We start from the raw sequence: 10,435 nt of genomic DNA, 5'->3' as shown, positions 1-10,435 counted from the left end.
CATGAGCCACTGTGCCTGGCCTCCTTAGTTTTTACATAATGTCCTTTTTCTATTCCGGAAGACTATCCAAAATACCACATTACATTCAGTTGTCTTGTCTGCTTAGGCTCCTCCTTGCTGTGGCAGTTTCCTAGACTTTTCTTGTCTTTGATGACCTTTACAGTTTTAAGGAATGTCACCTACTTTGTAGTCACCCTCCTATTGAAATTTATTTCATGTTTTTCTCATGATAAGACTGAGATTACACTTTATAGGAAAGACCACAGAGGTAAAGTGCCATTTTTTCATCACACTTTGTCCCAGGTACATTTTATCAACATGATTTCTGACAGTTGATGTTGACCTTGATTACCTGACTGAGATTGTGTTGTCAAGTTTATCCATTGTAAAGTCATTCTTATTTTTTTTCTGCCTTCTTTTCATATTGTATTTTTGCAGGTCTCTATGTGCAGCCTACATCTTAGAAGTGTGTAGTTATATTCTTCATTCTTGATGGTAGAATATCTACACTAATTATTTTAACTTCTTCTTCATGGGGAATTTGTCTCTTTTCTCCCATTAATTTATTCCAAATTTAACTTATATCAGGATGTGTGTGTGTGTGTGTGTGTTTAAATGTTGGATTATAATCAAATACTAGTTGATTTTGTTGCTCAAAATGTTCAGCATTGGCCATTGAGAGCTGTTTTTGGCTCCTGTGATCTTTTGACATATCTTCGTTAATGTATTTTGGTTCTTTTTCTTTTTTTCCCAGCATGTCCTTACTCTGGCACTGCAAAATGCTCCACACTCATGTGTATTTCTTGCTCCACCATAGAATCAGCCATTTCTACAAATGTCGCTGGTTTCTTTTATGGAGAATGACATTGGAAACCAAGATCTGGCTACTAAGTGTGTTCTTTGCTACCGGGTTGTCATTTCCCTTAAGGCTTCCAAGCTGACAGAGCACACGAGTATATGACACATCTGATTTTTTATTTGACTGTGGAACTCTGTATCTATGTGAGAGGATTTAATTGTTTCTGATTAAAATTTCTCATAAATAGTTCTACAATGATATTTTAATTACAACTGATACAAAGCCTATAACTTAAAAGATTCTCTTTTGGTATGAGAGAGTGATAAGTTGGTTTGATAAAATTTTTCTAGACTCATGTCTGAGTTGTTACGTATTTATACTCATTAAAATTTTATAACTTACTATCAAGACCATTATGACATACTTTTTGTCCTATAAATTCTGGCATGGTCTTTGCCCCAAATAGCAAAATTTGACATGACTATAAGAGATCTTCTTCAAAGTCATAAAAAGCAATGAATTTAATAGGAAAGCAGACTATTGATCTTTAGAAGTGAAATTGAAATTCAACTTAAATATCAAGATTTCTATTGTTTCTATTTGCCAGTTGTCACTTTATTAATTACTATCTACTAAAAAACTGTCAGAATCAGGATTTTGTAATTCATAAACTCAAAATCATGCTACTTATGGTATCTATAGAAAATACAACTGATAGACTGAATTTTACTTCCTAGAAGTATATTATGTAAACCTGTTCAACAATAATAAAATTGACATACAAAGTCATTGCCTTTCTTACAGTAAGTTACAACATCAAACTAATTAGATTATTGTTTAGTTTCCATGTCTCCGTTTGTTGTATAATTTAAATGACAAATGTAAATATTTGGTTTTATATTATTTAGACTCTTGTATCAGAAGTTGTGGAATTCTAGAGTTTCTGAAGTATATGGGTTTTAACATAAAAATTAATTTTTGTTGAAAATCAATTTATTACAATATAGATTAATATAGTACAGAAGTTAAAATGGTAAAACAATTCTTAAGCTGTACTTTTGTTTGCTAGGTTAAGTTAAAAGACAAGATTGTCTAAAGTATCAGCTTATGAGGTTATGAGGCTACTAAAATCATTTTAAGCCAATATTCTTAAAAATGTCTTCCTCATTCTTATAGTATGTATGTAGTACACAGCCGTTTAACACTTGTATGATAGACACATAATGATCGTGATCATCTGTTTCAGATAATTCTTTGTAAGTTGTCAAATCTTGCTGAAAAGGCATACCCTGGAGAAGTGACTTTTTTGCTTGCTTTGCACTTCACCGACTTAGACAGGGATTTAATAGAAGTTGTAATTGGCTTTTCTGATCGACACTGAAGAGCACAGTTCTAACTGCTTTGATTCTCTTTGTGGATTGATAAATGCTGTGAGATATGGTACCATGCTGAAGTGAAGTGTGCTAATGTGAAGGGAATGTGAGCTAATGACTTACTAAGCACTACAGGGTGGCAATCGCCTCGTTTTTTGGTCCCAGTTCTTTACTGCTTCATTTTGTCCTCTTTTGGAAAGGTTCTTAATCTTTCTGGCTCAATCAACAAAATAAGTACTATATTTACCTGACATATGATACATGACTTGGGTGTAATGGGCCATTTTTGATGGGAAGAGGCAGTACCATTTGTTAAATGATACCCTTGGCTCCTGGAAAAGTTAATAAAGTTTCCCAAAGCACTTAACCTCCTTCAAATGAATCATTCATACACTACGAGAAACTGTCTCAATGACTATCGACACCAGGCCTAGCACTTTACAAAATAGATAGAGGATACCCAATCATTTGGTTAACTATCAAAAATCTCTAGATGAAAATCTTGCTACAGATAGATCTTAAATTATTTTAAAACAATGGAATCTGAATGTGGTACTGAAATATTCTTATTTAACAGTATTTAAAAGGAACATCTGACTGAACATTTTTTATCATAAGACATTAAGTCTACAAAGAAGATTTAATTTGTAAATGTTTATAAGCTATAATTACTAATTAGTTTTTACGTCCCCCTTCTTTACTGTAAATAGATTCTTTCATCCTCATTTTCTCAGTAGGCATCTAAAATGCCAAATAATTTTTTTTCCCGAAGGCCTACTTTTATCAATAATAAATTAGGAATGAAGCTCACAAATACAGAGCAACTTACTTATTCCTAGTACATAATTATCCATGCAGATGTGCACAATCAGTACGCACATGTGTAAGAAAATACAAATGTGTATGGTTGTCCTTCTTTCTTTCGTTTACCTATATCTACCTATTTACTTATCTGTTTTTACTGTATATGCTTTATTGCAGATATTGCACATCCAAGTTCATAGTAAATACTAGTGCCTTCTTTTAAAGTAAAACACATTTTCTTTTTTCTTTTTTTTTTCTTTCTTTTTTTTTTTTTTGAGAAGGAGTTTCACTCTTGTTGCCCAGGCTAGAGTGCAATGGCGCGATCTTGGCTCACTGCAACCTCCAACTCCGGTGTTCAAGTCATTCTCCAGCCTCGGCCTCCTGAGTAGCTGGGATTACAGGCGTCTGCCACCATGCCCAGCTAATTTTTGTATTTTTCAGTAGAGACAGGGTTTCACCATGTTGGCCAAGCTGGTCTCCAACTCTTGACCTCAGGTAATCCACCTGCCTCGGCCTCCCAAAGTGCTGGGATTACAGACATGAGCCACCACACCTGGCCAAAACATGTTAATTTTTAAGTATCAAGAGTCTAGATATCATTTGCAATAAGTCAATAAATATTTGCTTGGTTATATAAAGATAGAAGGTGTCACACTGGATATCAAATTCCTGCCATTCAACTAAATCAAACACTCAGGAGAATGTGACAGCTTGGACTCAGGAATTTAAATTCTGTAATGTAAATTGAGAACTACTTATTATTATTTTCATAATTGTTTACACTTCTGAATTTCAATTTCTTCCTTTCACTATAAAGGAAAACACAGTCCAAAAGGAAAAAAAATAAATTTAGTGCTTTTTCAGTTCATAATTCACAAACATTCACATACATGATCTCATTTTACTTCATAACACTCTATGAAGTGTAGAAAGCAGACACTATTACCACCATATAGCACATGAGAAAACCATATTTTAAAAAATTATAATTAATATGCTAAAGACACCTAGGTATCAATAGTAATAATGTATTAGAATAAAGCATGAACCATATTTTGGGCCCCAATTTTTATCTTGCTGTAAATATTGTTGCTATTATTGCAAATAACATGGATCCTATGACATAAATATTGTGGCTTAAATGTAAAGGGACAGAGAATTTTATTTCCAAGCATTTACAAAACATATTAACTATAATAATTTTTTACCAAAATATTGTTATACCGTATGCCTAGCTTTCCTTCAATTGAAAAAATACTTATTTAAGAAAGAAAAATATGACCACACTTCAGATTAATATAATTGTACTTCAGTAATAATATTTCATTATTATATTTAAACATTCAAATCAGAGATTGTAACCCTATAGCATGTTCTCTGTACCAGATCAGGGAGCAAAAGGTTTGTGAGCTACCAAAGAATGCCTATATTTTTAAGACTTTATTAAAATATGCTTCCTCCACTTTTTTTTTCATCAGTTAATGCTAGGTTGGTTTCATAACAACATCTGGAGAAAGTGCTATTTTCTTTCTAATATGGCAACAGAGAAATTGTGTGTTTACTCTAAGTATCAAAATCTTTGTATAATCTTTTAATAATATCTCTTTTAAAATTATTCTGTATTTTAATATTTCAGTTGTATTTTCCCTAAGATGCACTTGCAATTCTTAACAAGTAAAAATACATCAAAGATATCAACAACCACAGACATATACACCTGACAAGGTGATGGAAATTTTTTTTTGTTTTTGTCTTTTACAATTTTTTTAATAGATTTAGGGGTACCAGTGCAGTTGTGTTATATGGCTATATCATGTAGTGGTGAAGCCTGGGCTTTTACTGCAGTCTTCACCCGAATACTGAACATGGTGCCTTGTAGGTAGTATTTCATCTCTCATACCCCTCTCAGCCTCCCACCTTTCAGAGTCTCCAGTGTCCATTATTCCACTTTGTATGTCCATGTGTACCTATTATTTAGCTGCTACTCAGAAGTGAGGCCAAGTGATTTTTGACTGTTTCTGAATCATTTCACTTAGGATATGGCCTCTAGTTCCATCCATGTTGCTTGCAATAGACATAATTTTATTCTATTTTGTGGTTGAGTAGTATTCCACGATATACATATGTGTGTATATAGAGATATATAGAGATAGATATAGATAGATATAGATATATAGATAGATATAGATAGATACACACACACACACACACACAAACACTGTGTTGTATATATGTTCTTATGTACCCCACACCCAGTTTTCCCTATTGTTCATATCTAACATTAGTGTGTCACATTTGTCACTATTGATTTATTTTGGTAAGTTATTATTACCTAAAATACATAGTTTGTTCAAATTTTCTTAGTTTTTACCTAATGTTCTTTCTCTGTTGCAGGATTCTATCTAGGGTACCATATGGAATTTAATATCCTTGACAAACATTATTTGTACATATATGCTTGAATTCCTTTCTGGCCTCTCTATTGTGTTCCATTGGTCTACATTTCTGTTCTTATGCCAATATCATACTTTTTAAGTTAATATAGCTTTATAGGATAGCTTGAAATCAGGGAGTGTGATGCCTCCAGGTTTTTTTCTTCTTTTCCTTAAGATTGCTTTTGCCATTTGGGGTCTTTTGTGGGTCCATGCAAACTTCAGAAGAGTTTTTCTATTTCTAGAGAAAAGGAATTTTGATGGAGATTGTATTGATTCTGTAGGTCACTTGGATGTTATGGACATTTCAACAATATTAAGTCTTTGATTCCATGAATGTGGAACATCTCTTCACTTATTTGTGTCTTCTTCAATTCTTTCATCAATGTCTTATAGTTTTTAGTGTACAGATATTTTATCTCCTTGGTTAAATTCATTAAATATTTTTCATGCAATTATAAATATAATTGATTTTCTTAATCTCTCTCTCTCTCTTTTTTTTTTTTGAGACGAACTCTTGCTCTGTCACCTAGGCTGGAGTGCAGTGGCACGATCCCATCTCACTGCAACTTCCATCTCCTGGGTTCAAGCGATTCTCCTGCCTCAGCCTCCCAAGTAGCTGGGACTACAGGCGTGAGCCACTATGCCCGGCCCTTAATTTCTTTTTTAGATAGTTTGTTGTTAGTGCACAACTGGTTTTTGTATGTTAATTTTCTATCTTCCATTTAGTCATATGTCTACTATTACAATAATTTTTACTCCTTCCACAGCACACTAATTCTGAATTTCTCTTCACAATCATGTATAGAACCACTGTATATTCTAGTACATCATTTATTTGACCAAACAAATACATGGCATCTGGCAAGGTAATTTCGATGAACTATTTAAGTAGCTGTATAATTTCATCTTGACTCTGGTTAGAATTTTTATCATTTGTTACTGTAAGACTGATAAATGGATAATGTCTGTCACTGTCATAAAGTACTGGCATTATCTTCATTCATAGGTAAACATTATATATATGAATAAGTATATCTTTTGTGTTGGCATGAGGTAAAACATCATCTGAATATATATTTATTATGTCTATAAATTGGTAGGTTGTTTTAGAATTGCAACATAAATTTAATGAGTTTGAATAACAAATTAACATTTGCTGATTAAAATTAAAGGTTAATTTTTCAATTAGCTAAGTTGCTCTCAGCCAATTCTTCAGATTATTTGGTTCAGATGACTGTCTAGATTCCAATAATTAAGACCTTTTTATTTTTTCAAATATATTGCTTGCTTTTTTCAGGAACTAATCTCTCTTGCTGAAAAAGTATTTCGAATAGCAGACTTCCTCTCAATTAATTCTGTTATTTGCTTCTTAACTTGTCATCTTGGATTCTTTATTTGTAATTGTTTTGTTCATGTGAATTTCAATGACTCTACTGAATATGTAACATGTCATATCTAACTTCAGTGGACATCAGATGGGCTGTATATAATGTTGCTTGATTAAAGTCATACTCTTTTGCTCTAAAACTCTGATTCTTTTATTGACTCATCATATTTTAATAAAATTGAATTAAAACGCAGAAATGTGTAAAGACTAATAATGTATTACCAATCCTCACATGCTATTGTATTTTAGAAATTAGATTCTACATAATCAGCCTGATTCTTCCCATCACCTATCTTAATGAATCTCACCCGAAGCTATGTATTTCAAAAAAGATGAGAATTTTCATCCGGACAAAGCATGCTCTAAATAAAAACTGAGAACACTGCCTGTTTGGAAGAAAGAAAACTAGTGCTTAAAAATCTTTCTCTTATATGTATGACTTTGAGCCACTTAAAATTTCCAAGTCTAAATTTCTTCCTTTGAAAATGGGAATGAAGCTTATCTTTGAGTGCTCTTAATATTAATAAATTATATATGTAAAGTACTTTAGATGATTCTTAAGGTAGACATTTGGAAATAAATATTATTTATTGTATAACCCTATGATATATTAGAATAAATTATTATTCTAATAATATAATGGCACTATTACTATAAAATAGACTAATTTTTAAGGTCAAGTTGCATGAATTCAATAAACACTGAGTGCATCTTATATACCAGCTGCTAAGCCCTTGGGATTGAGTAAGAGTAAACAAAAATCTTTGTTCTTATATCTCTGCTCTCATAAAGTTTATAATCTGGCAGGAATGAGGAATACAGATGATATATAAATGTATGGTAACTAAATGCATTTATAATAATATATAAAAACATACAGTTTGTCAGATTTATTTTTAAAAAATCAGGAAAGGGGAATATGGAGTGATTGGTGAGAACAGATTAAATTTAAAAAGTGATGTAAGATAAAATGTCACTGATAAAGAGATTACAGTTTTCTAACGCTGGAATATATTCATTTGTTCATTCATATTTTCTCATTTTTTATTTTAATTTTGTTTAAACTTTAGTTGAAAGAATAGTACAATGAATATTCTCACAATCTTCACCTAAAATTAATAATTTTTAACATTTTCTCACATTTGCTTATCATTTTCTCTGAATATATATATATATATATATATATATGAATAAGTATGCCTTGTGTGTTGGCAGGACTATATATATATATATATGTTCAAAGCATATATATATATATATAAATATATATATGCTTTTGTTTCCCAGATGAAGTATTAGAGAATAAGTAACAGAGAGTAATACTCTTTATTTCTAAATCTTCAAGTCCCTACCCCCTAAATACAAGAATATACTCCTACATATCAATAATTATGCTCCTTAAATTTTAAATAACATTTTACTATATTCAGCCAATATTCAATGTAACCTAGTGTCACAACATTATTATTGACAGCTGTGTTTTGTTTGTTGCTTGGTGTAGGATATGATGAGATGTTCATTATCACTTGCTACATTAAAACAAAGCAATACAGTTGCTTGAAACACCAATGGTTTATTATTTCTTATGACTCTGTTGGTCCGGAGTTTGGGCAAGCCTCAGCTGGTTGGTCCATTTGCTACACATGATGTAGTCTGGGGTCACTCACATAGCTACAGTCAACTCAGAGACGGACCGAGGCTGGAATATCCATATGGTTACTAGTTATTCAGAAGTCTAGCCCGAACTTTCTTATATGATGGCAGATGGGATCCAAGAGCAAAGACAGAAATTCCTAGACTCTTAAAGTCTTGGCTGAGAATGGCTATGCTTCACTTCTGCTTCAGTTTATGATTCAAAGCAATTCAGAAATCCAACCTAGGTTCAAAGAAAAGGGAATTTGTTCTGCCTCTTGTTGGAAGGAGGTACAAAGAATTTGTGGTCATTTAAATTCTATTATATCAAGGATCCCACATTGTATTAAGAATAAAGATATATCTCTTTGTCCCATTTTGATCTAGAACAGCAATACTCCTTTTAAAATTGTAGCTCCTTTTAAAATTGTATTTTTTCATGACAATAACATTTTGAAGTCTATCTGTTAATAGGAGTATTATATAATACCCCAGTAATCTGGACTTGTCTAATTATTTCATCATTATTTATTAAACATTTTGGTTAAGATAGTATATAAGTAATATTGTAAACTTTTCAATACATTACATCAGAAGGAAATTTTTACTGGGCTCATTTTTCCCCATTCATTTTTGTTTAAGATAAGATGCACCATAATTAACCCTTTAAAGCTACCACTCCACATTGTAACTAGGAAGTGTTTGTGGGTATTTAAGTCATGTGTGTTCCCGGTTTTCTATCACCGTTTGACTGAATGTATTTTAACATACATTGGTTATCCTTCCCTGAATGGATCATTACATAAAGGTTACAAAATATTTTCTAATTCTATAATTTATTGTACATCGTGATGTTCTTCTACAAAGAGTAGCCTTTTTTCCTTCTTTTCAGTATCATTATGAATTCTTTTTATACAAATATTATAACTTATTATCACTATTTCTCTTTATTTATTTTTAAATAGCATTATTTCATACCATGCAATTCATACCATACAACTTCATATCATACGATTAAGCCATTTTAAGTTCGAAGATTTTTGTAAACTTATAGAGTTGGATAATCATCATCAAAATCCACTTTTAAAATATTTCCATCATACCAAAACATTATTTTGTGGCCACTTACAGTCAATCTCACTATAACTTCCAGTCACAAGCAACCACCTATCTGCCTTTTTTCTCCATAGGCTTTTTTCTGTTTCGTGTAAATGATATTATACAATATTTACACTCTTATTTCTGGCTTCTTTCAGTTAGCATAATGTTTTCAAGGTTTATCCATGCCTTTGAATGTATTCCTAGTTTGTTCCAATTAAGTGGTGAATATTTCATTGCATGAATATACTATATTGTGCTTATTTATACACCAGTTTATGTTTAGGTTGTTTCAGTTTTTAACATTTGTGAATATATTGCCTTAAACATTCAGAAGTCTGTTTGTGGACATTCATTTTTATTTCTCTTGGGTAAATACCTTGAATGCAACAGGTGGGTTAATATGGTAATTGTATGTTTCACTTTCTAAGAAACTATTCTATTTTACACTCCCATCAGCAATGCATGATGGTTTTATTACTATTTCTGATGATAAATTGTACCATGTTTGGACACTTGAAATTATAAGAAAATTAGGACAAAGACTTAAAGGTCTAAGGAAGTGAGCCCTATGTATATTTGGGGAAAAGCGTTTCCTGCAGAGGGAAAACAAAGTGCAAATGCCAACGCAGAACACAGCAGCGCGGCTAGAAACAGTGAGCCAGGGAGAAATTACAAAGAGATGAGTTCAGAGAGGTAACAGGACCATGTTTTTTCAGGACCTTGTAGTCCATTGTAAGTACTTTTGCTTTGACACTGAGTGTGATAGGGGAATAACAGAGGTTTTAGAGAAAAGGATTCACATGATCAAACTTATGTTTTAACAATATCACTTTAGGTCCTAATTTTAAATTATATGAGTGTGACAAGGAGGGAAGCAAGGATATTCGAGAACCAGTATTGCATA

Source organism: Pongo abelii, chromosome 14 (assembly GCF_028885655.2).
Source record: "Pongo abelii isolate AG06213 chromosome 14, NHGRI_mPonAbe1-v2.0_pri, whole genome shotgun sequence".
Taxonomy (NCBI): domain Eukaryota; kingdom Metazoa; phylum Chordata; class Mammalia; order Primates; family Hominidae; genus Pongo; species Pongo abelii.
This window is presented reverse-complemented; position numbering follows the sequence as displayed.